At 36.6% G+C, this 27,251-nt stretch overlaps 1 protein-coding gene and 1 non-coding gene across 2 annotated transcripts in view; one reads left to right on the top strand and one right to left on the bottom strand.

The window, feature by feature from the left end:
• Rras2 (RAS related 2) overlaps positions 1 to 27,251 on the top strand; it is a 91,088-nt gene that overhangs the window by 42,474 nt on the left and 21,363 nt on the right. The gene's annotated exons all lie outside the window — the stretch shown is intronic.
• Positions 15,028 to 15,101, bottom strand: Trnav-cac. Its single transcript has one exon. It is a non-coding gene; the product is annotated as a tRNA-Val (tRNA).

The raw sequence follows: 27,251 nt of genomic DNA, 5'->3' as shown, positions 1-27,251 counted from the left end.
TCCCTTCCTCCCTTCCTCCCTTCCTCCCTCTCTCCCAGTGGTGCTAGGAATCAAAACCAGGGCCTCATGCTTGCTAAGCAAGTACTTTACTACTGACTACACCCCCAGCCCTTCATTCAATTTCTTTTATAGATTTAGGGCTATTGAGATTTTTCTATTGCTTATTGTTTTAGCTGGAAAACTGCTGTGACCAAACCCTTTTATAGTCTTACATATTTTCCTTTTTTAGCATTAAAAAAAAAATCTTTATACTTTTTTCCCATAAAGGACTAGAATATATTTTATTAGATTTACTCCTATTTACCAATTTTTTTGCTGTTGCTATTATAAATGTTAATTTTTACTTAAGTTTTCTAATGGCTTGTATACAGAGGTGATAGTGAATACAGATGTGGTATTGATTTGGATGTGAGTGATATGTAGATTTTTATATCCAGACACCTCTTGCTGAACTTTTAATTAATTTGGGTAATTATTGTGTATAATCCATGGGTTTTCTATGTGGATAGCCATATATCAACAAGTGGTTTTTCTTCCATTTTTAAAATTATATATCTTTAATTAATTAAATATATTAATTAGGACCCTTCAATATAATGTTGAATAATGTAGTAATAGTAGACATCCTTATTTATTCTTGATTTTTTAGAGTTTCACTTTGGAAAATGTTATTTGCTGTAGGTTTTTTATTGCCTTTTAGTCCCATTTGCTATAAAATTTTAAGATAAATGTGGCAGTTTCTGATGCTTTTTTGGTCTCATCAGATTTTCTTTAACCTGTTTATAAAATTATATTTATGAACTAAAGCCTGCTCATCCTATTCCTAGATTTCTGGGATACATGGTCATAATATATATTCTTGCTTATATACTGTTGGATTCTGTTTGCTACTGTTTTGTGTATGGGCATCAATATTAAACTGGGCACAGTAGTGTACACCTGTAAGTTGTATATGAGCTAGTTGGGAGGCAGACGGATCTTGGGTTGAAATCATGCTGGGGCAATTTAGTGATCCCGCCTTAAAATTAAAAAAAAAAAAATCTGGAACTCAGTGGTAGAGTGCCTCTTTAGCATTCTGAAGGCCCTGGGTTCGATTTCCATACTGCATAAAGCAAACACCACACCAACAAGCAAAAATCCCCCAAAACTATGTTGATAGTGAAACTGACCAGGCATTTGCATTTTTCATAATGTCTTTTTCTGGTTTTAGTATTAGATTATACTGGCTTCATAAAATAAGTTTAGAGGAATATTTTTTTCTTTTCTATTCTCTAGGATAATTGGTGTGATGCTGGAGTTAACCTGTTTCCAGAGTTTCATAGAGCTTGCTTTTATAACTTCTGAACTTACTTTTGTTTGTGCCTGTGGCAAAATTTGTTATTGTTTTTGAAATAGGGTTTTGCTATATTGCAGAGGCAGGTCTTGAATTCCTAGACTTAAACTGTCCTCCCAGCTCAGCCTCCTGAGTGTTGAGACTGCAGACTATATAATACCATCTCTGACAAAATTTTTTTGCTTTTTAATTTTCTTCCTTTATTGATCCTAGGTCTGTTCAGGCTCTCTAATCACCCCCATCTATTTCCCCTCCTCTTCCCTCCTCCTTCTTTTCCACTCCTATTCCCTACCTTCCCCAATCCTTCTTCCACCCACCAGTCCAGAATCTTGCTAAGTTGCCCAGGCTTGCCTAGAACTTTGACTCTTACTGCCTTAAACTCCTGAGTCTTAGAATTACAGGAGAGCACCACCACTACTCCTGAGCCATTGATCTCTTTTTAACATTAAATCTTGGATCTTGATGGATGTGAATGATCAGAACTATTAGCAACAGATATCATGTACTTCCATAATAAGAAAGTTCAAGATAAATTACATTGTGAGTACTTGAACACATAGATACACAGAACTAGATTGTTGGCAATTAGCCAGTAACATACACTGTATGTTACTAGGGAGCTGCTTAGATGGATGGTTAAGCTTTTCTTAAATAAAAAAAATTCATTCACTCCCAGGTGATCCAAGAAATGTGCAATTTGGTCTGGGAATGTAGTTCAATGTTAGAGTGCTTGTATGAAGTTTGGGGTTCAATTCCCCAGTACTGACCCCCTGTTCAGTACAAGGACTTAAAATATTTTGATACTCTTAAAATTATTCTTTAAAAGTGTAAGTATAAAGAAGGAGGGATTTTAGTGCCACCTGTAGAGTACCTTGCCCAATCCTTCCACCCTTTCCCCAGTGGAAATTTATTGAGGGCACCCAAAATTTTATCTGTCATATTAGTGTTAAAGAATCATATTTGGATCATAGACATTTCCCAAAGGCTTAGAAGTATGTACATTTACTTGTTAACAGTCAGTTTATGTTACTTAAGTAAAGGTTAATTCACATTTTCATAGCCCCCCCCCCCCTTTTTGGTACTGGGAATTGAGCCCAGGAGTCCTTAATAACTGAGCCATATCCCCAGCCACTTTTAAAATTTTTTAACTTTTTTTGAGACAAGGTCTCACTAAGTTGTTGGGGCTGGCCTTGAACTTCTTATCCTCCTTCCTTAGCTTCCTGAATCACTGGGTTTACAGGCATGTGCCACCACCTTTGACTATTATATTTTTATATGATACTTCTTTCCATGACTTTATATCTATGATTGTCAGGTCCTTTTTTTATTATTTAAATATTTTTATTCGTTGTTGATGGCTCTTATTTTATTTATTTACATGCGGTGTTGAGAACCAAACCCAGTGCCTCACATGTGCTGGGCAAGCGCTCTACCACTGAGCCACAACCCCAGCCCGATTGTCAGGTTCTTTAAAAATAAATTTTGACTCCAGCACCACATAAAAATAAATAAATAAAACAAAGGTATTGTGTCCATGTACAACTTAAAAAAATCTTTAAAAAAATAAATTTTGAAATAAATTTATTTTGCATTTTCATTTTTACCAATCTTACAATTTAACATAAACTGACAGTATGCTTAATGCCTTTCAGAAAGTCACTTCCTGGAGCTTTTATTTTAAACCATTTTTAGTTAATATTTTTGCATGACCCTTTCTAGAAACAATAGAAAATTGATTAAGGTAATCTCTGGGTCAATCTGAAGTGTAGCTCTGAAGGCTAAATGAATTTCTATAGGGAAAACTATTGCTTTTATTGTTCGTAGATTGAAACTAGTTAAATGAAAGTTTAAGTGAGTGAGAGCTGCTTAAAAAAAGTCCATCTAAAAATTTTGTCTTGATTATTTTACAGTCTTAGTTATCTTCTGCCTTTTGGTACTGAGCACATGACTCTAGACAAGTATGTAGTCATTCTAGGCATATTGCCACTTAAAAAAAAATTCTTTAAAGTGATATGTTAGAACATGGGAAAAAAAGATCTTGCTCTTTTGTGGTTTTACAGGGTACCAGAGGTTTGGTTGCTTGTGTTTTTCACTCAGTAACTTTCTGTTTAATGAATAAGATCACCATCATGCATCACAACTTTGCAGACTCACTGCAAAGGAAATAGCAGGAGGACCTCAAATGAATGTGGCTTTTTTGTGGGGTGTGGTGGGTGAGCAGTGCTACAACTGCATAAACAAATTGAATTGTTCAGGAAGAAGACCTTCATTTAACCCATCTTTATATTCTCTTCACAGGACTTTTTTTTTTTTTTCTGGTATTATTGTTAGTTTAAACTTTTGTTTTAGATATTGGTTACTGAACCCAGGGATCCTCTACCACTGAACTATACCCCCAGACCTTTTTATTTTTTATTTTGAGATAGGGTCTTCCTAAGTTGTTCAAGCTGGCCTCAAGCTTACAATCTTCCTGCCTCAGCCTCCCTGAGTGTGACTGGCTATTTAAACATTTTTTACAGTGATTAGCTTGTTGTAAACATGTAACAAAACTATCTTTGAATTGTTTAGTAGCTTTATAATTTTATTTTATCAGTAATCTATTTTTGTATGTCTGAAATCATACTCTTTCACATTGTTGTTGACTGGAACTAATCCCCTTTTATCTTGTTGATTTCTTTTTTGCTAGTTTATCCTGTAAGTTTTTGCTATTTTGATCACACAGCCATTTATATTCTAAAAATAAAACTAACTTTGTTTCTGTCCTCTATAAGTCTTTTGGGTAGGTTCATGGCATTTTATCATTTGAGTATTGGATATCAGGTATTTTTGAAAGGGGAAGAAATCCTTAATCATGTGTGGTTAGCTTGAAGTTAGTTATTTATGCTCTTAGAAGACAGACAGAGCCTGGAAAGTTTATACCTTTTTGATTGCAGTTCAAGCCATACTCACATACCTGGGAAAAATTTTACCAGCTATCACCTGGCATTATTGTCAATGTTAGTATTGACTGAAGTGTGTGGGGAGATGGATTTGACACAGTCTTTTGACATTTTACTAGATACAGCTGGGCTGTACCAAACAGGGGCAATACATTTATTTTGTTTTTTGAAGGTAGCTGTCAGTGTAATTCTGATTTGGGGCACAGAATTGAGCCAGACTGCTCTGAATCAATCTGTGCCCTACAGTTATTAACTCTCAGACTTGAGGCAAGTTACTTTACCTTTCATGCCTCCTTTTTCTCATCTGTAAGATGGAGATGATATTAAGAGTGCCTACTTCATGGACTTATTGTGATGTTTCTTTGAAAAAAAAATATATATATATCTGGTGCACATAGTACTTGGAATATAGTAAGCTGTAGATACGTTGTTGCCAAGTCAGTATGCATGGCTCAGGGTGTGTTTCCCTGAAGGAATGTAAAGGATAGAACTTGATTTTTGTTTAATTTATATACCCCCTACCGCCCACTTTGGCACTGGGGATTGAATCCAAGGATACTCTACCATTGAACTATATCTCTAGCCCTTTTTATTTTATTTTGAGGCAGAGTTTCCCTAAGTTGCCCAGGCTGGCCTTGAACCTTGAACTTGCAATTTTCCTTCTTTAGCCTCCAAGGTTGCTGGGGTTATGCCACCAGGGCCTGGTGTAAAAGCCTAATTTATAGTTAATTTTGAAGAGCCTCCAAAATTGGGACTAAAAGAACCAACAAAATGTTCATGTTGGATTATCTTTACTGTACACAGTCTGCCTTCTTCAGGAAGCATTTCTGCTGTCTCAGCTGCTCCACTGCCCAGCTGAGCTGGAGTGGTCCTAGCAATGGGAGATTGGGTGGAGCCCCACCTGGCTGAGCTCAGAGTCCCTGCTGAGAGAGAAGGGTTTTGCTTCTTTTAACAAGGGTCCTTGATGAAACAGGTGCTGGCTCATCCTTAGACACTGGAGTATTATTAAAGGAAGTAAATGTCCATATAGGATTTATTAGGAATTGTGATTCATTCATTCAACAAATATTTCCCCAGGGCTTATATGACGTTTGTGGAGTTTTTCTTATCTGAAGTAGAGTTGTAGTCCCGAGGAGAAAACAATGAAAATTGCTTTGTTCTTCTGGCTAGCTTTGAAAATGACCTGCTTCTTTCTTTACAAATGTAGTTTAGATTACCTTCATGTGGTGATTTGCTTTGTAGAGAAAGACCTGACCTCTTCTCTTTTTTTTCTCTTCTCTGTATTGGAGATGAACCCAGGGCATCGAACATGCCAGGCAAGCACTCTACTACTGAGCTACATACCTAGCCCTTTTAAAATTACATTTTGAGAATAGGTATTGTTAAGTTGGCTAAAAATCTATATTTCTTATAAATCATTAACTGTGAATTTTGTTTCCTAAATAATTTAGTGGAATGTAATTTTTTTTAAAGTAAAGATATTCTATATCTTTAGAGGTCTATCTTGCATTTTGCAATAAATCTGTTCCTGGTATCATAAATTTTGAATTGTTTTCCCATTAATTTAGATGATGAAGAGTTGACAGAATCTCCTCCTGTCCCTAACTCCCGTAACGGTAGTGATATCAAAAGGTAGCACATTCACATCTGTGCTTGCATAGACTGTTATGCTAAACTTATTGTAGTAGCACAGAAATTATGGTGTCTTGCCTGGCATAGTGGTGCATGCCTGTAATCCCAACTATGTGGGAGGCTAAGGCAATAGAATGTCAAGTTCAAGACCAGCCTCATCAACTTAGTGAGACCTTGCCTCAAAATAAGAAATAAAAAGCCGTGGTAAAAACACCCTGGCTTCAAACCTAGTACTACAACAAAACAAAACAAAACACCTCACTCCTCCCTCCCCCAACAAAAACAAAACAAAACTATATCTCTTCCATTCTAAGGTATATATTTATTGCCTTTTTTTTTTGTAGTAGTAGGGATTGAACCCAGGGGCACTTAACCACTGAGGCACATCCCCAGACATGGTCTCAATAAATTGCTGAGGCTGGCTTACAGTCTTGGGTTCCTCCTGCCTTAGCTTCCTGAGCTGCTGGGATTATAGTCGATTATAGGTGCCTGGCCCTTAATGATGGCATCTTAAAAGTCAACAAAAAATGATAATTTTTTTCTGTCTTGTCTCCTACTGGCCTGTGTGTAGACACCTTGAGGGCAGGTATTGATATTAATTTTTGTAATCTCCAATATTTGATTTGAATTTAGAGTCTGGTTTATTATTTACTTTTAGTACTGGGGATTGAACTCAGGGCAGTCTACCACCGAGCTACATACCTAGACCTTTTTATTTATTTGGAAATGACTTCATTAATTTTCCAAGGCTGGCCTGGAACTTGTAATTCTCCTGCCTCTTGAGTAGCTTGTGTGCACTTCAGAGACTTGCTTTTTGATGAATTACAGTGTAGCAATTTTAGGTTCATCTGGATAAATGTTAGTTGAAATATGAGTTTCATTGGAACACTTGTAGGTGGAGATGTTGAAAAGGAGAACCTGGTAAGTGCTAATAGTAGTGAAATGTAGTTTTGACTTTCTCCTCCGTTGTGTGTTCCCCCCCACCCCCCTTGCCTAATGTGTACTAATGCACACCTCATCAACAAGGCATTGGTTTTAGCAGATGCCATTGAAATGAAACAGTACATTTTGTATTTTGTCACTTATCATATGCTGTTTTTTGAGTATCCTTTATTGTACTGTGCAGCTGTCACCTTTGCAGTATGTAAATGAGGAAATACAATGACTATGTTTAGGGACATAGATTTTAGTTGGTGGTAGTGGAAGAAGGGTCAGACTTCCTATTCAGGTTTTTGTCTAATGCTTTGGATTTTTTTTTTTTTTTCTGTTTTAGAAGAATACCCTTTAGAATTTTTTTTTCAGAATTTTTGTTAGTTTAAAATCACCAATATAAATAGCTCTGTACTTAATGAGACTTTGGGTTCTCTTATCACAGTAAATTAAATGTTTGCTTGAAAAGGTGGAGTCAGTTTGTTGCCTCTGCGTACCCTAAAACCTAGATTTAATTTTAGTACTAAAAGAAACTGCTTAGTGAATCTAGTTGTTTTCTTTCTTTTTTTTTTTTTTTACATTTAAGTGATTAGAGAAGTCTTAAAGTATTTTTTTTTTTTTTTAGAAATAACTTTTGCATTTTTGTTTGTTGTTTGTTTGTTTAAAGGTACTGGGGATTGAACCCAGGGCACTTTACCATTGAGCTATATCCCTAGTCCCGCCTTTTCTTTTAAAGTTGTATTTTGAGACTAGGTCTTGCTAAATTGCTGAGGCAGCTTTGAACTTGTGATCCCCCTGCTTGAGCTTTCCTAAGTAGCTTGGATTTATGTGTTATTTTAAAAAAGTAGACTTTATTTTTTAAAGAATAGTTTTAGATTTATAGAAAACTTGAGGAAATAATAGAGTTTGCAAACCTGACACTGTTTCTGTTACTAGCATCTTATATTGCATAGTACATTTGCTAGAAAGAATGAACCAATACTGATACATTATTATTAACTATTGAGTTTTACATAGTTGATAACCTAATGTCCTTTTGTGTTCCAGGATCCCATCAGGATACTATGTTGGATTATGTCTTTTTAGGCTTCTTTTGCTGGCTTACCTTGTTTTTGATGAACCTGTTATGAGTCCTCATTAAATATTTTGTGAAATGCCCCTCTGTTGGAATGTTTCTGATATTTTTCTCATGACTGGACTAGGATTAGGGTTGTTTCTTTGTTTTTGTTTTTGTGTACATGAGTACTGGGGATTGAAACCATGAATGCAAAGCAATTGCTCAACCACTGAAGTACATGTCTGTCCATTTTAAAATTTCTACACCCCAGGGACTTGCTGAGTTGCGCAGGCTGGTCTTGAATTTGCAGTTCTCCTGCTGCAGCCTCTCGAGTAGCTGGAATTACAGGCATGTGCCACCATACCCAGCTGGTCTTCAGGTTTTTTGAGAGTAAGAACCCAGTGTTAAAGTGCCATTTTCATTACATCATATCGAGGGTATAAAACTTCAATATGGTTTATGACTATTGAGGTTGACTCTAATCCCTGACTGAGGTAATGTGTGTCTTCTACTACAAAGTCACTCTCCAACCCCTGCCCCTACTTTTCCATATTTTTTAAGAGGAAGTCATTATTTGCTGTTCATACTTAAGGAGTGGGGATACTGTGTATTTTTGAATACACATTTAAATGACAGAATTTTAGTTTAGAAATTTACCTGCAATTAGTGAAACTTTTTTTTTTTTTTTAAATATTGGGAATTGAACCCTGGGGTGTATAACCACTGAGCCACACTCTTAGTCCTTTCAATTTTTTAGCTTTGAGACAGGGTCTCACTATGTCACCTAGTTGCTGAGGCTGCCTTTCAACTCACAATCCTTGTGCTTCAGCCTCCTGTGGCACTGGGATTATAGGCGTGTGCTACCACACCAGGCAAAACTTTTACTTTTAACAAAATACTTTAAAAATGCATTCAGTGATTTGGTTGGGCAGAAATTATCAAGCTTTTCCTCTTCCTCCGTGTTTTAGCCTTTATATTGCATGGCAGCTGATAGATGGTTCTCTTTATATACTTTTTAGGCCATTTAATTGAAAATTATTTTTCATAAATTCAGATGAAAGGGAAATTTTTGTCATTAGACAATTCTTGAATAAAATTTGTTAATATTTTGAACTTTATTGCTTTTCTGCACTTCTTATTTTTGCACATTTTTTTTTTCTAAATTGAGGACTTAGTTGATATGTAAATTATGATTAGAGACCAGAACAGTTCAGGACCCAAAATGATCAAGGGAAAGCACCTTGTTGGAAACCCCCATGACAATAAATCTCTCCTTATAGTTCCCATTTGTGTGTTTCTTTTATAAAGCTTATGTTAAAATTAGGTCAGAATTTCCATTGTAAACTCTGAATTTCATAGTTGTATAACTGCCATATGAACTTGATTGTAAACAAAGATCTTCAATGATGAGCCTGTTTTGAAAAATTTAAGCCAGGGTTATTTAGCTTCCAAGGTAGATGTCTAGTTTCACATTTTAAGTTGAGAAAATGCCCAAATGGGCTTTGGTTTGAAAGGTGAACTTCACAATTTTTTCTTAGGATTTTTTAGTTTTTCTACAGTGAGGATTTTAAAGAAAAAAAATTAAAAATAATAGTTGGGCATGGTGATACAGGCTTGTAGTCCCAGTGACTCTAGAGATTGAGGCAGGAGGAGTTCAAGGCCAGCATCAGCAACTTGGCTAGATCCTTAGCAACTTTGCAAGACCATGTCTCAAAATAAAAAGTAAAAAGGATGTGGATGTTGCCCAGTGGTAAAGCACCCCTAAGTTCAATCCCCAGTACCAAAAAAGAGAAAAAAAAAAAAAAGAGTTAATCTCCTTTTCAAAATTTTGACACCAGTGTATGTATGTATGTTGCCCAGGCTGGTCTTAGAACTCCTGAACTAAAGTGCTTCTCCTGCCTTAGTCTCCTTAGTAATTGGGATTACCATCACACCCAGTTTCATTTATTTTTTAGGGATTACTCTTCAGATGTATTGCATTTTGAAACAAATGATTATATTGACTACTTTCCTAAAAGTATTAGAACCTTACAATCATTTAGTTACATTTCATTCATTTCCATTTATACTTTTTCCTCTTGTGTTTTTGTTGAATTACTAAATCTCTAGTTCAGGGAATAAAAACAATTGCTTCATTGGTCTATGTATATATTAATGCAATAAAATGAAATGTAGATACTGTTAAGCAGCTCTGTATTTGAGTTCTGGTAACTTGTGACAGGAAAAAAATAGTTTTATTTTGTTCTAATCTTGGGTTTAGAAATGGCTTTAAAATTTGGCAGCCAAGCTGGGCATGGTGGTGCATGCCATGTGGCTTGGGGGGCTGAGGCAGGAGGATTGCAAGTTCAAAGCTAGCCTCAGCAACGGAGAGGACCTAAGCAACTTAGCAAGACCCTCTCTCAAAATAAAAAATGAAAAGGTCTTGGCATGTGGCTCAGTGCCCTTGGGTTCAATCCCCAGTACAAAAAAAGGGGGGTGGGGGCAGCCAAATTTTGTAGATGATTGTATTAGTTTCCTAGGGCTGCTGTAACAAATTATCTCAAACTTGGTGGGTTAAACAAAGGAAATTTAACTCCAAAATCCAATTCTTGATAGGGTTGGTTTATTCTAAAGATTTAGAGAGAGAGTCATTTCCATGCCTCTGTCCTAACTTCTCGAAGTTGTCCAGAGTCCTTAGTATTTTTGGTTGTAGGTATTTATTCTAATTTCTATCTCTGCCTTCATTTGGCCTTCCCCTCTTGGTCTTTTCTTTGTGTGCCTCAGATGTCCCTCTCCTTCCTTTTAGGATAGTCATTTGATTTAGGTCCAGAATGATCTCGCCTTGTCACCTCATTTCATTTGCAAAGTCCCTGTTTCCAAGTAAGGTCTTATTCACAGTTTCCAGAGATTAGGAGTTGGATTGTCTTTTTGGGTGACACTAGTCAGTCTCACTATAGTAAATAAGCCTCTTCCTGAATTTGCTAATAAGTGTGTGAAAGTACTTTTACTAAATGTAATAATAGTTATAGAAACTGATCTATATTATATGCATAAAAATGTGATTAAGAATTTGGTTTCATGCTTACTTTCTCTTCATGTGGTTTCCAATTGATGTGGCATTCTTTTACTATGAGATTAAGTGGAACACGCATAGACAAGTTATAATTTGTTATTTTAAATGGTGTGAGCAGAGTCTTAAATTCTATGAATATGTGCCATTTAGCTCTTAACTTTTAAAATATACATACTTTGCTGTTTAAGATGAATATGTTTGTGGTTCCTTCTTATATAAGTAATGTTTTTATTCACTCAAAAGATTTTACATTTATCTAGTGATCTAGTCTGATTTAAATATGTGTGTCATAAAAAGGAATTTTTTAAAAAACTACTGTGAATTGCTGGGTGGATGCATGAGGTTAAACAGAAGGAAGAAGGGTGGTCCTTGGTGTGAATAGACAGCCACTTTCTGAGAATCCCTTGCCTGGCCTCCAGGCAGGTGGTTTAGAGGAAAACTGGTGAGAGTATTATCTCCTTCTGCTCTTCTATTTTGAGATGAAGGCATGAGAAATTTAATTCTTATTAAGGAAATGAAATAATAACAAGGTTGTTTTAAAGTTTATTTGTGATTTAAACCCATGGTTTGACAGTGTACAGGCCCCTTTCCCCCCTTATCTATTCTCTGTGCACGTTAGTTTTGGTGTTTTGTAGCATATAAAACGGTCTTTATTATGCTTGTTTAGATATATAGTCTCCATATTAAAGTGTTACATTCACAAGTGCTAGAACCATGCCAGTTTTATTCTTACTTAGGAAACTATATCCTACCACTAAGTAATAAGCACTCCACAGATAATCTGTTGAAGGAATGAACTTTGTATGTCATGGACACTTAAAATCCACTCATGGAAACTTACCTCATTCCTTTTAATGGCTGTTTACTAGTCTATGATGGGTATGCCATAGCCAGTGCCCTGTTAGGGACATGTAGGTTATTAACAATTTTTCATGTTTACAGAGCTGCTAGGACACATCTTACTTGTGTTTATCTTTGATAGTTTATATGTTAATTGCCTTCACTACTAGCTATGCTCCTGTGAAATAGTTGAGCATATTTTAAAGTGTATTACTGAGATAATTTTCAAGTATAACTAAATTACATTTTTCTAAATACATTTAAAATGTTTTTAAATCAGTGAAACTCTTGCCATAAAATCTTGAAAAAAGTATCAAAAGCAGTGTTAATATTCAGACTTTTGATTGCATCTGTGTGATGGTTCTTGGCTAATCCCTTTTTGGAAATGAAGTATCTGAACCCTTCTTGCTATTGCATAGAAAATGTGGGAAGGAAAACAGCAGTTAGCGTAGAATAAGATTAGAACATCGAATAAGAAATTAGGAAGAGTTCCTTTCATGTTTAAGCAGGTACTTAGCCTTAAGGGGACCAATTTGCCTAGGGTAGTCCTGGTTGATGCTTGTTATCTTGGTGTCATTAGCATCCTCTTTCAGTCCTAGTTTATAAATAAGTTATAAGGTCACACTATTTAATCTCTTTATTTTTTAGTTTTCTTGTCTGTATAATAGAGATACAATAGTGCCTGGTATATAGCTAATATCATAAAAGTGTTTGCCCTCACTGTTGACTTCTCTCTTTCCCTTCTTGAAATATTTTCTTCTTGGCCTCCTGATTACCATATTCTTTGTTCTTGTCCTTCTATTTTCACTGTTCCTTCTCATTTTCTTTGCCTGGATCCTCCTTGTTGTCCTGTCGCCTCAATACTGGAGTGCAACAGGTCCCAGTCCTCAGCTCTCTTTGATCTTGACCATTTATCTGCTGTTGATTCCCAAATTTGTCTTAAGCCCTACCTTTTCAAGAATCCTTAGACTAATTTCTCTGTTAGGTAGCTAATAAAGTATTTTAACAGAATAGGTACAAAACCATTCTTTATGCTTTTCTCCATTCTCTGCAGCTCCCTCCTACCAATGCCAATAAATGGTATCACCATTCTTCCAGTTAATTAGGCAAAACATTTCGAGTTTTGACAGACCCTATATCGATGTGGTAGTTCATCAGCAAAATTTTGTTGAATCTTTTGGAAATACACGCAGATCTAGCCAGTTTTCGTCTCTATTTCTTTAGGAGTCATTTTCTCCTCATTTTATTTTTTAAAATTAAAAAAAGAATTTTAATTGGAGATGGACACAATACCTTTACTTTATTTATTTATATGGTGCTGGGGATCGAACCCAGTGTCCCATGTTTGCAAGGCAAGCGCTCTACCACTGAGCCACAACCCCAGCCCATCCTTGTTGTATTTTTAATAGCCTCTCCAGTCATCTCTCTGTATTCATTCTTGACCGGCTTCCATAACCCACAGCAGTCAGTGTTACTTTTAATATGAAAGGCAAAATGTTTTACTCCTGTCTCAGAATCTCTAGTTGTTTTCCATTAGCTTAGAAAAAAATTTAGCGTCCTCACGGTGGCCTAAAGTCTCTGCTTGTTTCCCTGTATGAACTCAGTTACTACTCTTCATACTGTTTGTTCTGTTGTAACCACTACTGCCCTCCTGTTCCTCAAACATGTTACATGTATTCTCACCTTTAAATGTAATAATCCCTCTGCCCAAAATTGTCTTCCCCTGTAAAGTAGTGTGGCATACTTCCTAACTTGGTCTAGGATTCCCTCCTCAAATGTCACATTGTCAGAGAAGAATTATCTCACAGTATTATGCAATGTCATAACCTTTCTTCTAGTTCTTATTATTGCCAGTCCCCCTGGCAATTTTTTGAGAGTTCACATCACTGCTGATATAGTAGTGTTTGTTTACTTGGTGATGATCAGTCTTTAAGAAACTGTAAGCTTCATGAGCACCTGGGATTTGATTCTCAGCTCCTGACAGTGCCTGACACTAGATTGAATGGGCTGGCGAATGAACCTAAGGAAGATTCATGTGAAAATTTTACAGTTTAGTTAAATGTGGGCTGTGAAGATCATTCCCCTTTACTCTAGTTTTTCTTTTAGAGACCATTCTCTGTTTTAGAAGATATAAGAAATGAAATTGGGGCCAGGCACAATGGCACACACCTGTAATCCCAGTGACTAGGGAGGTGGAGGCAGGAGAATAGCAAGTTTAAGCCAGCCTCTGGGGGAGCAAAAGTGACAACTAGAAATGAGTTGTTCACCTGTCTGCTGTTGAGGCAGTCAATATCATTTCTAAGTTTGGAAAGAAAGAAAACCAATTTTTGAATCCCCATTTTAGGCTAAGCAGTGTACTGAGTACTTGGCAATATCACTTAATTTTCATAATAGCCATTTCAAATAATAATCATTATGCTCATCTTATTGGGGAGGAAATACAAATTGAGAGATTAAATAACACTCCCAGGATTATAGTAGCAATTAAGTGGGATATCCAGGCTGACTGACTCAAGTTCATGCCCTTTCCTGTACTATTTCATGCAAACTGAAGATGTAGTCTATGTGCAATAATTTACATTTTATGATGGCGTAAAGTTTACAGTAAAGTTTTCACGTATCTTATTTCATTTCTTATAACAAACTTTTGAAAATAGGTATCAACTCAACTTTGCAAGTAGATAACCTTGATATCAGTGATGAATGATTTGTTGCAAATCTTACAGTTAGAAAGGAGCAGGGCTATCTATGCCTGTGTGCAAGCCTTTCTCACCTAAATCCCCATATTCTTTCAGTGTATTATAAAATCAAAGAAATTCTCTAGCACCTGCAAGTTATATTTTGAATGACCTATATATGTTATAATAAAATTATAGAGCTACAAAGAGTGATCATAAATAACAAATTCCTTATTTATAGCTAAATGCCAAGAAACAGGTTTTCTCTTCTAGAGCGTAGACTAAAGCCTAGCTTTTGTTATTGAAGAGCTTATATTTAATCTGTTTGGGTCTTTCAAAACCATTGTGTTCCCTTTTTTATTCACATGTTTCAAATTTCAAAAATTACAAAAATTTATTTTCCTTCCACCCATGTCTCACAGCAACTTACTTCTTCTTTCAACATGTAATGGAAGTTTCTCCGTTTCTTGCATATAAAGCAAAAACATAAAGTGTATACATTTAATAGCATATCTTGTAGATTACATGATGCTAGTACATGAAGTCATTCTTTTTTTTTTTTTTTTTGGTGGTGCTGGGGATTGAACCCAGGGCCTTGTTGCATGTGAGGCAAGCACTCTACCAACTGAGCTATATCCCCAGCCCAAGTTATTCTTTTTTTAAATGAGTATATTCATATTGAATGAACTTTTTATAATTTAACCAGATGTCTGCTGAAGGACATTTTATGGTGTTTTCAGTCTTTTAAATTAAAGATAATTCAATAACAATTGGCCTTGCCTGTATCAATTTTTTTTTTTATATGTGCAGATCTAATGGTAGGATAAATTTCTAGAAGTGAAATTGCTGGATCAAAGAGTGTTCTTCTTTTTTAAAATTGACACACTTTATTCTTAACATAGCACTGGAGTGTTTTCACTTTGAATGAAACTGACTTTTTAAAAAAAAAATTTTGGAGGCCTAGGGCTGTAGCTCAGCGGCAGACCGCCTGCCTAGCATGTGTGAGGCCCTGGGTTCGATCTTCAGCACCACATAAAAACAAACAAATAAAATAAAGGCATTCTGTCCATCTACAACTACTAAATAAATAAATAAATAAATAAATAAATAAATATTGGAGATGGCCAGGCTTGACTTGAATCCTTGGGCTCAAACAATTCACCTGCCTTTGCCTCTTGAGTATTTGGGACGATATGTGCAGATAGTGGTGCCTGGTTAGGATTTTTTAACCTGTGCAGGGTATGAACTTTGATGTTTATAAAACAGGTTAAATAAAATATAATGAAAGGAGTATGTCTTCAGAGTGAGACCTGATTTGGATCGCTGTTCTTCCAGCTTGCTGACTTTTGTCACTTTACCTAATTGCTGAGTCTCAATGGTCTCATCTGTAAAATGGGGTTAATATAACCAAACTTCCAGAGCTGTTGTGTATAACTACTGTTTTTCATTGTTTCTAAGATTCATATCATTGATTTTTTTTCCCTTGGCACATAAAATGAAGTCTTATGACTGGCATTCCAGATTTAATGAAATAGGGCGAATTCGGATACTGAAACTAGTGGACTGTGCTAGGGCATGATAAAGGCAGAGGAAGTGTTTTGTGATGGAGACTGTTGGGGTGTGTGAATGAGATGTTAGAAGGGTGGGTATAGCAATGGAAGTTTCATTCTAGACTAGCAGCAATCATACTAAAACTGTGAGAGAAAATACAACTAGTTTGTGGAGCATAGGAGCAAGTAGTACCCAGAGTCTGGATATATGTAAGTTGAAATTATGAAAATTTTTGGTTAGCATCAGGACTTCAGTCTGAGGTTGAAATTTAAGAACTGTGTACTTATTTATGGCAGGAAGATTTTATAAGAATGAGACTCTGGGAGAAAATGAGTATAGATCATATATCTGATAAAGGATTTGTATTTAGGGCATATAAAGTACTCTTATATTCAATAATAAGAAGACAACCCAATTTAAAAATGGGCCAAAATTCAAATAGAACTTTCTACAAAGAAGATGTCCAAATGGCCAATAAGCACAAAAAGGTGCTCAATATCCTGTTGGGTAAATGTAAATCAAAATTGCAAAGAGATACCATTTGTATACTTACTAGAATGACTATAATACAAAGACAGATGTTTCATAACAGGTGTAGGTGAGGATATTGAGAAATTGGCACCCTAAAATATTGCCAGTGTAAATGTAAAATGGTACTGCCATGTTGGAAAACAATGATAGTTCCTGAGAAAGTTAAAATATAAAGTTCCCATATGGTTTAGCAATTCTGCTACTAGTTATATATACCCAAGACAAATGAAAATACGTGTCCACACAATAATTTATATATGATTATTCATAGTAGCATTGTTCAAAATAGCCAATATGTGGAAACAACCCAACTAATGAGTAGAGTTATCCATAGTGGTATACCATAAAAAGAAACGAGAAATGAAGTCCTGATAACATGCTGTGAACATGACATGAAAATGTGAAGTGAAAGAAGCCAGACACAAAGACCATGTATAGTATCATTCCACTCAGGTGAAATGTCTAGATTATGCAAGCCTATAGAATCAGAAAGTAGATTAGTATGTAGTGGCTCTAGGGCTGGCAAGGGTTGGGGGAAATGGGGAATGACTGCTAATGGGCGTGGAATTACTTTTTGGGGTGGTAAAATGTTCTGGAGTTGGTGATTGTTGTACAACCTTATAGATGACTAAAAACCATTAGTATGTATTAAATGAATTTTAAAGTATTTGAATTATATCCCAGTAATGCTCTTAAAAATGACAAAAACAAGACCCTGATTCTAGGAAGGGCGTGGATTACTTAGGAGATTCAATATAAGAAAAGATTTCAGAGCAAAAGAGAGCCCAATGATAAGAGATCATGCTGAAGTCAGAAAATGTGTAGACTGGGAAACTCTGTGAGAAGAGGGAGGAAACACGGTGATATTGAGATTTACAAGTAAAATAAAAGCAGTTTCGCCATCACAGTATCCTGTCAGGGTCAGATGAATATCAAAGCTAACAATGCTTCTTCCTTCAGTCTCTGCTGGCACTAAGGTCTGTAGAGCGGTTGAGCCTACAGAAAGAACCAGGACCCAGGAACCCCACTGTGGGAAGGATATTGGTAGGGAAAGGTGGTGGCTAAGGTAGGGCTAGGCACTGTCTGGTTCATCTAAAGTGTGCTACAGAGGTTAGCATTATGTGATTCGGTCATTCTTGATCCACTTGAGATGAAGGTAAGGAAGAATAACTTAATTAAAACAGCAGCTACAGGAATAGAAAGGATGGGATGGATTCCCTAGAAAGGCGAAGTTCTGCCAAGGCAAGAACAGAAAGACAAAGACAGGCCTTGGTATGAAAGACAGTAATGGAATTTTCTCCAACCTCCTATGGGGATAGTGTGAAGTATTTGTTAATGTCTACATAACATACCAACTAGGCTTAGATATCCTTTTCTGTTGTTTATCAATTATTTCTGCTAGCATAGTCATCACTGTTTTCTTAAAAAATTGTTAATTCTTATCCTTAAAACTTTATTTAGGTTTTACATATTGTCTCTTGAAATGAGAATACAATAATACAATGTGAAAGCAACCAATGTTTAATAGTTCAAAGGAAATAAATTTTTCAGGCTGCTTAAAACAGGCCACTGACTCATGATTGCTCAGTGGCTTATAAATATTATGTCAGCTCCAAAGGATGAATACAGAAGATGAAAAAAGGATGAAAGGTGGTGACTAAGTTAAACTTGTCTTACCTACAAATAATTCATATCTATGAATAGTGGCTGTATCCTTCCTGGCCCCTTTTCCTCTTGTGACAGTTGTCAAAATCCACTGGCATTAAGAACTATAAATTTTTGTGTAGTCTTATCCGCTCAGTAGGATAGTTTTGTAAGTTGTAGTTGGGTTGTGGAGGGAGTAGGAGAAAAAAAAAGCTCATGAGTTTGGAAGGATAAAAGCAGTTCAGATTAAGTAAAGCCTCCTTTGGGGAGCTGACATCATGAAATGGTGATTTACCCCGAGTAATTTTCCTTTCACATAGCCCAAAGCCTTTTCTTTTTGACCTGTTCATAAATGTTGTTGAAGATTCATTTTGGTTTAGTATTTTGCTGCTGCTGCTGCTCCACCTCCCCCTCCTCTTCTCCCTTCCTCCTCCTTGACTGCTCTCTCTCCTTTACTACAATGTACTCTATTTAGACTGATATTTCATTTAGTTCCTGGGAATTGTTACTTTTAAACTGGGAGAGGAAGGAACAGTAGGAAGAGTGGTAGGTGGGTGTGAGGTGTTTTATTCCAGTAAAGTTTTTATAAGGAGTCGAAAGCCAGAGGACAGTGGTAGTCAGAAGTTAGGAAGGTTGAGGAGGCTGGAATATATACGGGGTGTCTGAACAAGATTTTCTTCTTAAGTCTTGCTTTGGGCTTGCTCTGGAAAAAGAAAAAATTCTTTTCCCATTTTCTTCTTGGGCCAGATGTCTTTGCTTTAGAGATTAGAAAGTGGGCCTTTTACTGGTTCAGGACCATATTTAATGTTAGCTTTATGGTCTGGGCTATGGACATACAACTATAATTTAGAAAAAGATTTCCCTGGGGAAAAGAGTACCATATAACTGACTTAGAAATAAACTTTTATAATAGAATCAGTTTGTTCATTGACTTTGTACTGTGTTTTTGCTGGTGGCATACCAGGTCCATTCATTTGCAATTATATACCATACCATGAGGTGTATACACAATAGCTGAAGTTGCACAGAAGTCCATTGAAAGGCACATGGTTGCTTTAGGCAGTCTGAGACAATTATATACCTTGACTGACTAAATTTTGTTAAAAAGAAACTGAAAGGATACTGGATTTAGTGTAGCTTCTAAAGTACTGCAGTAGAGTTCCAGGTCATAAATTATGGAGATATCTGTGATTATACATGTTAGGTTAAATGGAATACTAATTTCAATCAGGAAAAAAATATACATTTGAGTTAGGATTATTAAGCATATTGGAAACATTTGACATAAAAATTAGGGAGGGTGTTGTAGGGAACAAAGGTTCTCTGTGACTTGACAGCTGCTGTTAAAAAGTGACACAAGGAAGATCTCCTCTTTGGCTCACAGCTGCCTGAAGTTACTCTGGTCTTCTCTAGTGTTACCAGAGGAATTTGCACTGCACTTGTTTTAGAAAATAGAGACTGCTGATAGCTAACTAGGTCCTTGTTGTGTTCAGGGAAACTAATTCTCACACCTCTATCTATATATTTAGTTGTAGATGAACATAATACCTTAAAATTTTTTTTTTTTTTTTTTAACTTTTATGTGGTGCTGAGGATCGAACCCAGTCTCTTACACATACATGCTAGGCAAGCACTCTGCCACTGAGCTAACACCCCAGACCCGGGAAACTAATTCTTAACTTTTGATTATGATCTTCACAGTTATTGGGCTTCCTATTGGTCAGTACTTTGAGATTCTAAATATGTGTGGTACTTTGAGATTCTAAATATGTGCAAAGTGGCACATTACTTGACTCCAAGAAAGTTCTAAAAAGCATGAGCTATTCCTGGGGCACATCAAATCTAATTCTGTGTGCCCGGGGACATATATGACAGGATTTTTACTGGAACTGTAATCTGTTTTAGTTTAATTGAAGCCCCCAAAACAGAAGGTGCCCAGTTACCCTGATTTGCATAAAGGGTAGACCTGAATTGGTTTTGTACACTTAGCTCACACTTACTGTTAGAGAGTCAGTATTCAGTGTTAAAGGCTCTGACAAGGACATTTTTGGAGAAATGTTAGTATTTGAACTTTTAGTATTTTTTGCCTCTACACATAGTGGAGGAAAGAGATGAGGTATGTTTCTCTTAAGCCCCCTGCATTTAAGCCAAATGGTGGGTGGTACTTTTAACCAAATCAGTCCAAGAGCTTGACTAGTATCCCCTGGAGTTTGGGGGCAGGGTCATAAGAATTAGTATGCAAATCTGGGGCTCAGTAGCCCCCAGGCAGCGAGTTTAGGGAAAGGAAGAAGCTTTGTGTTTTAAGTATTTTGCACTTGGGAAGATGGTAGTGTTTTCCTGAGTGGAATCAGCTAAAAGACATTTCAAAAGGGACATTGTACATGGTCATCGAAAAAGTGACATAAGTCAGGAGGGAAGGATCCGTGAAAACCCCAGAGATTCAGGGTTGGAAGTGTAAATGGCCAAGTTTCATTCAGTGCCTAAGAATTTTATGTCAAAGGCCTCACTTTGGGCACTGTCTCAGGAAACCTATAGGCTCTCACAAGAAAGCCCGAACATCACATTTAATTGGTGTGGCCTTTTGACCCCCCACCTCCTACTTTAGCCCTCTTCACTTCTTCAGCTCCCACCCCGAGGGAACCAGGGACAGCCTTTGTGGGGACAGAAGATATGCAGAATAAGAGGTTGAGACAGGGAGGGAAGATGACATCCCTCCACCTCCAGCCTAGTTGCAGACTTCTCAGGCAACCTAGAAAAAGGAAGAAGCTTTAAATCAGCTTTAATTTAGATGAGTATTGACTAATGTAATTAAGACACTGTGCTAGACATCTTGATTATTAGAATTATAATGTTCTGAGGGTTGAAAGTGATTTGAAGAAGATTTTATAATCAAAGGATGACTAGAAAAAAATTGAGACTTTCTTTGATTTCATTCAGGATCAAGGAAAAAACATGCCCACAGAGGGACTTGGCAGAAAAATTTTATGCCCTATTTTGAGCCCTATTGAGCTCAGTCTGTTATTTATACATTTATGAGTTATTTATATATTCTTATGTACACATACATGAAAAGATAGTTATAATTTCCTTTTAAAATTGCCTACCAGTCACATGGCACACATAAAGCTTGGCATTCATATTTTTCAAATCACAACTTTTAATAATAAGATGGAATTTTTGAGGTTGGGAAAATTCAGACTGTCAACACCTTAAGGGTAAGAGAATTCATCTTCCTTTGTGGTGTTGGGAATTGAACTCAGGGCCTTGCACATCCCAGGCAAGCGCTTCATTATTGAGCTATACTCCCCAACCTAGGGTAACAGAATATTAAGGTGAGACTATATTGAGATAGTTTTCTAATTGAAGTGTTGAAGGCCTTGCAAAGAAAGCAAGATGTGACTTGGGTTTTATTTGCCAAAATCTATTAATGCCTCTGTGTGTCATATACTGTGCTTTGTACATATTTTTACTTTTTACAGTGATCCTCTAAAGTTGGTGTTTCTTCATCTCATAGGCAGAACAATTGTGATTTAGACAGGTTAAGTGAGTTATTTCAGTTTCCCATAGCTAGTACAACTGTAGAGCTGTATTCTGGCCTGCCTTACTTGCACAGTTCAGTCTCTTCCTATTCTTTTTCTGCAGCCTCCCTAGATTTTCTCACACACTGGAATTACAGGTAGGACAGGGATAGGGTAATCTCATCTAGTGCTCCTGGCTGGAAAAGGAGAAAGGAGGATACATAGCAGGAACTGGTGATCTGCAACCTTAAAATCCGTAGGGGCAACTGTGTGCTGTCCCCCACCCGCACGGTTCATTCGTTCTGCTTTCAGGAAGATTTTTGTTGTCTGCTGTCTTTCTTTTGCCACATTTATAGTGGGCATTGGGATATGCTCTCCTTAAACTAGCCCAGTTCTTACTTTTTTTTCCCCTATTGAGGAAATGGGGGTTAGAGATGTTTTAATTTGCAAGGAATTCAGGTAGCTAGCAAGTAGGATGGCATCTGGATTTGAATTCCAGGTCTGACTCCAGAGCCCTTGTATTTTCTTCTTATTGAGCTGTCTACAACAAAGACTTTATAAATGCGTCTCCTCAGAGAAACCAAGTCCTTATGAAATCTCATGTTTTGGTTTATTGTATCATGGTTTTAAAAACATACATATTATGTTGATAGAAGTGATAACAAGGAAGTGCTAACTTAAAAGGGGGGGGGGGACAGAAAAAATCATAGGATTTTACCTCTAGATTCTTTCACAATGGTTTTTTGTTTGTTTGTTTGTTTTTTTTGTGTGTGTGGAATGGATGAGTGAGCAGGAGCTCAAGAAGGAGGCAGGAATGTGAATTCGTTAGTCTTGTTTTTTTTGCTCCTTATTTTTCATGGTATTTTTATTCATTTTATAGGCCAGCAAAGGAGTGAAAAATTTGAATAGTGTATGAATTTTATTGAACAACAATAATATATTCTTAGAATATGAGCTTAAGAGAACAATAATAATATAGTCTTAGAATATGAGCTTAAGATCAGATCTAAATTTAAATAGTAGTTTTTTTTTTAAGAGCGAGAGAATTTTTTTAATATTTATTTTTTAGTTTTCGGTGGACACAACATCTTTATTTTATTTTTATGTGGTGCTGAGGATCGAACCCAGCGCCCCGCGCATGCCAGGCGAGTGCGTTACTGCTTGAGCCACATCCCCAGCCCCAAATAAACAAACAAACAAATGAATAAATAAAATAGTTCTTATTAGTTGGGTGACCTTGAAGAAGTAACATAATTTTGTGCCTCATTTTAAAAAAGTCTGAAAAAAGGGACTATCTGTTGAAGGGTTCATTGTGGGAATTAAATAAGAAACCAATAATAAAGTGTTATAAACTGCCTGCCATATGGTAAATACTTAATCCCTGGTGGATGTTGTTGGGGATATCTTACTTCTTATGGGAGCAGTGGAAGCAGGAAAGAAGTTGTATTCTTATTTCCTGCCCTTGACTGAACCCTCTGGAGAGGCCCAGTAGGAAAGCTGCAGGGGCTCAGAATCTTCCATTTCAGTCCTGGATCTACCAGTGAGTTGATGTTGACACTCTAGGCAGGTTACTTACCTTTTTAAAAAGTCCTTGCCCTTAAGGAGTTTAAATTCTAGTTGGATGGAGGGAGGAAGGGGCAGTAAAAATATAAAACAGTATAGTAAGATACATGTGTTGTTGAAAGAGAGGAGATAATAGGAGAGGGAAAGTGGAAAAAAAAAAAAAAAAGCCCAGAAAATACTCTGAGCAAGGAAAACAAACAAACAAGTCTCCAACCCCCCAAACCAGACCCTCAGCCTTCTAGGTCATAAAGCTCAGAATTGACAAAGGATCCCTTATCCTTTGTTCTTTTTCTTTTCTTTCTTTCTTTCTTTTTTTTTTTTGCATCTTCCCTCCTTCCCTCCCTCTCTTTTTTTGCAGTTCTTGGAATTGAATCCAGTGGTGCGCCACTCCCGAACTACATCCCATTCCTTTTTAAAATTTATTTTTATTTTGAGATAGGGTCTTGCTGTATTGTCTGGGCTGGCCTTGAATTGGTGATCCTCTTGCCTCAGCCTCTCTAGTAGCTGTTATGGATGGGTACCATCATTCCTAGCCCTTATCCTTTTTTATTGATTTGACTCTCTATAGCTCTTATGGTCTATAAGATTTTTAAAAATTAATCTTAGTAAAAAATTGTCATATATGCAGAATTTCAGAGAACAGTATAACATACACCTATGTAGACTTTATGTAGACTCAGGTCACGGTTTTCCCACACTTGTTTATGTTTCCTTTCCCTCCTCTTTCTACCCCCTATTCTTTTTGAGGACTCCCAAGAATCCTGAGAATGTCTGAAATGCTCATTTATTTACAACTCCTCTGTGGTCGCTCAGATTTAGCTTCATATCTTCTGTGCAAGAGTAGTAGACTTAACCAATGGACTGAATTCACTGTTTACCAGAACCTCCGGTAAACTCCCAGTCCTTGTTAGTTCCTAGACCCGACACCACCCTGTGGCCGTACTCGGGAACTACACTTTCCTCCAGTTAGTGTCAGGAGAAAGTGAATTGTCACTCCTGCCTACTGAATGCGGAAGGGCAACTCATTTGCTCTCCTCCTCTTCCCCTTCTTTTCATCCTTAACATAGAATGTTTGAATAGGATGATAGTGAGTTGGCATAGCTTTTAGGAGGCCAACTAGAGGGCTGCTTGTGCAATCTAGAGGCGTGTAATGATGACATTCCTGCTTGTCATAATACGCTTGTGCTATTAAGGGTTTTCCACAACCTTACACAATCAGATTTTATTAGGAGAAATACATTTCTCATCTGAATGGAATAGTTTCTCCTACCCTAAATTAAAGAAACTGAAGTTCATTTGCTACTTTAACAACCTGGGAGGCATTGTGCCCTTTGATTTTAGACACTTGTTGAAAATTGCAATGCTAGCATGAATGGGGCATCCTCTTTCTTCTGGCTAGGAGCCTTCTACTTTGGTGTGGTACCAGGGAAGCATGGTGCTTTCCTCCAGTTCCAATTCCTTTCTCCTTCAGTGTGTTCTTCTGAACCCTTTGTTGTATTCTTATTCCCTGCCCTTGAGTGAACCTCCTCTGTGTAGCTCAATGCAATACTGTGCTCCCTGCCCCCAATCCCACTTCTGCCACATAATAGTCTTTCTGAACTATGGTTGGTAACTTTCAGCTTCAGGAAAGAGTCTGTTTTCTTTTCTGGCATGTTACTGAGGTTCTGTGTTTAAAGTAAATGTACACATAGTTCCCATGCATTACTGCAGTATTAACCTGTTTAAGTTTGTTGCCTTCCGAACAAGAATGGTATTGTGCTTTATAATAATTTTGACCTTTGACCTTCCTATACATTTATACTCCCCAACTCCCCTGTCCCTAAGAGTAGCTCAGTTACTAATGTTGTATTAAAAACACTGGGCTCCATGAAAGTAGAGACCTTGTACTGATAGAGTACATAGTGGGTGCTCCATCCATGCTAGAATTGTAGTTTTCTACAAATGTTTGAAATCAAGAAAGCAAGAAAACTGTGTTGAGGGGTTTCAGGAAGTGGGATATAATGCTTTGAATAGTGAATATCACAGATCACACTGTGTGGGGCTTTATGTACTGTGTAAAGAAACTAATGAATTCTATAAGAAACAAGAAGCTACTTAATTTGTATAATCTAGAGGTATAATTCATGTACATAAAAAATGCCCAAATCTTAATTGTATGGATTTTTACTTTTTTATATACCTGTGTGATTACTACTTATATCTAGAAAATATTTTATCTTGAATTACAACATTGAGATACTAAGTACCAGAGATCACATGGTTGGTCTGTGGTATAAATAGGACTGGAACTGTTACAGCTGCTTCTGTCTTTATAGTTGAAGTCTTTATAATTGAATAAGAACAACAGTTCAGATATATAATTGCATGAGAAAAGTAATGCAGTTATTGTATGGTTGTCATTGATTAATCATCAATATGTCTTGGCATTTTATATGCATTACTTCTTTTTATCTGCTCCACAAGCTTTTGTAACTCTTCTTGTTTTATAGATGCTAAAGGTAGAGAAGTAAAGTGATTTGCCACAGATCTAAAGTAGCAGAGTTAGAATTGAATTCAGGATTGACCATCACCAGAGACTGATTACTTTTTGGTGGTCTGCTGCCTCATATATCTGGTACCTGAGTTAAAGTGACAAAAATGTTATGTTTTTGTGGTACAATGAATGCTTATTTTAGGCACATTCTGACCTGTTGCTTACTGAATGAATTATAAGAGGGAAGGTAGTTTTTTTTTTTTTGCAGTCCTGGGAATTGAACCATGGCCTTGTGTACACTAGGCAAGTTCTACCATTGAACTGCTCCCCTAGTCAGAAAAGTGCCCCTCCCGATACTGGGTATTGAACCAGGGCCTCACACATACTCAGCAAGGGCTGTACCACTGGACTTTATGTCCAGCCCAGGAAAGGGTTTTTTAATTTTTTGACAGACCCTAGAGTGAGTTCCCTAGAAAGAATCTTTCAATGAGGATGTCTTTTTAAAGTTGCATGTAGTAAGATGATGATAGTCTTTAGACAAATTTTGAAAATAGGATGTAGTAAAGATGAGATGTGGAACTAATATCTAGAAATCCCAAGTTAGTTCACCTTAAAAATTAATGTGTGTGGAAATTAATGTGTGTGGAACAAAACCATGCCAGTGTTAGCAGAGTTTTGGAAGTCTTGTAATATTGTATTTAAAGAACTGACATTCAAAGGAAATATGAAACTTCCACAACTACTAAAAAGAAAAACAAATAATTTATTATAATAGACTTCAAAGTCACATAAACCAATGAATGATACACGTAAGTTCCCCCCCCCTCCCCCAGTACTTGGAATTGAACTTGGGCACTCTGCCACTGAGCTACATCACCATCCCTTTTTTCTATTTTGAGGTAGGATCTTACTAAGTTGACCAGACTGGCCTTGAACTTACATTCCCTCCTGCCTTAGCCTTCTGAGTAGCTGGTATATGCCACTGGGCTCAGCATGTTAATGTCGTAATTTAGTATCACAGTATAAAAGTTCATCATATTTGAAGAATTCCAGCTGTCATGTATAACTTGCACATTTGTAAAAATATATTTAATAATATTTGTTTATTCATTCTATTTTCAATCAAAGTGGTAGGGATGGTACAATACTTTCAGGCATATAATGGGAATAGCTAATGAATTTCAGGTTTTATAAGATGAAGGGATGTCCAGAAATATCAGGTGGCTGCAAAGAGACATATCTTAAGAGAAACTCATCTTCAAAGCATGAATAATATGCTTATTCAACTTCTTTGGTGTAAGATTGCAGTTTGATGTTGTTTAAGAGTAGTAAGTTCAAAGAAAATTGTTGCCAGTTGTATTTACTTTTTGAAGGGGTGTGAGTGCCAACATTTAGTTCAGGATTGTTTTGATACCTGTTTAGTTTAAATGCACATGGGGGCTGATGGTGGAGATGGCTGCTACTGTTGGTAAATGATTCTTTAACAGACTTTTTTTTTTTTTTTTTTTAT

The sequence above is a fragment of the Marmota marmota genome, unplaced genomic scaffold, assembly GCF_001458135.2.
Source record: "Marmota marmota marmota unplaced genomic scaffold, marMar, whole genome shotgun sequence".
Lineage (NCBI taxonomy): Eukaryota > Metazoa > Chordata > Mammalia > Rodentia > Sciuridae > Marmota > Marmota marmota.
The sequence above is the reverse complement of the archived record's forward strand: the minus strand, read 5'-3'. Positions and strand labels throughout refer to the sequence as shown.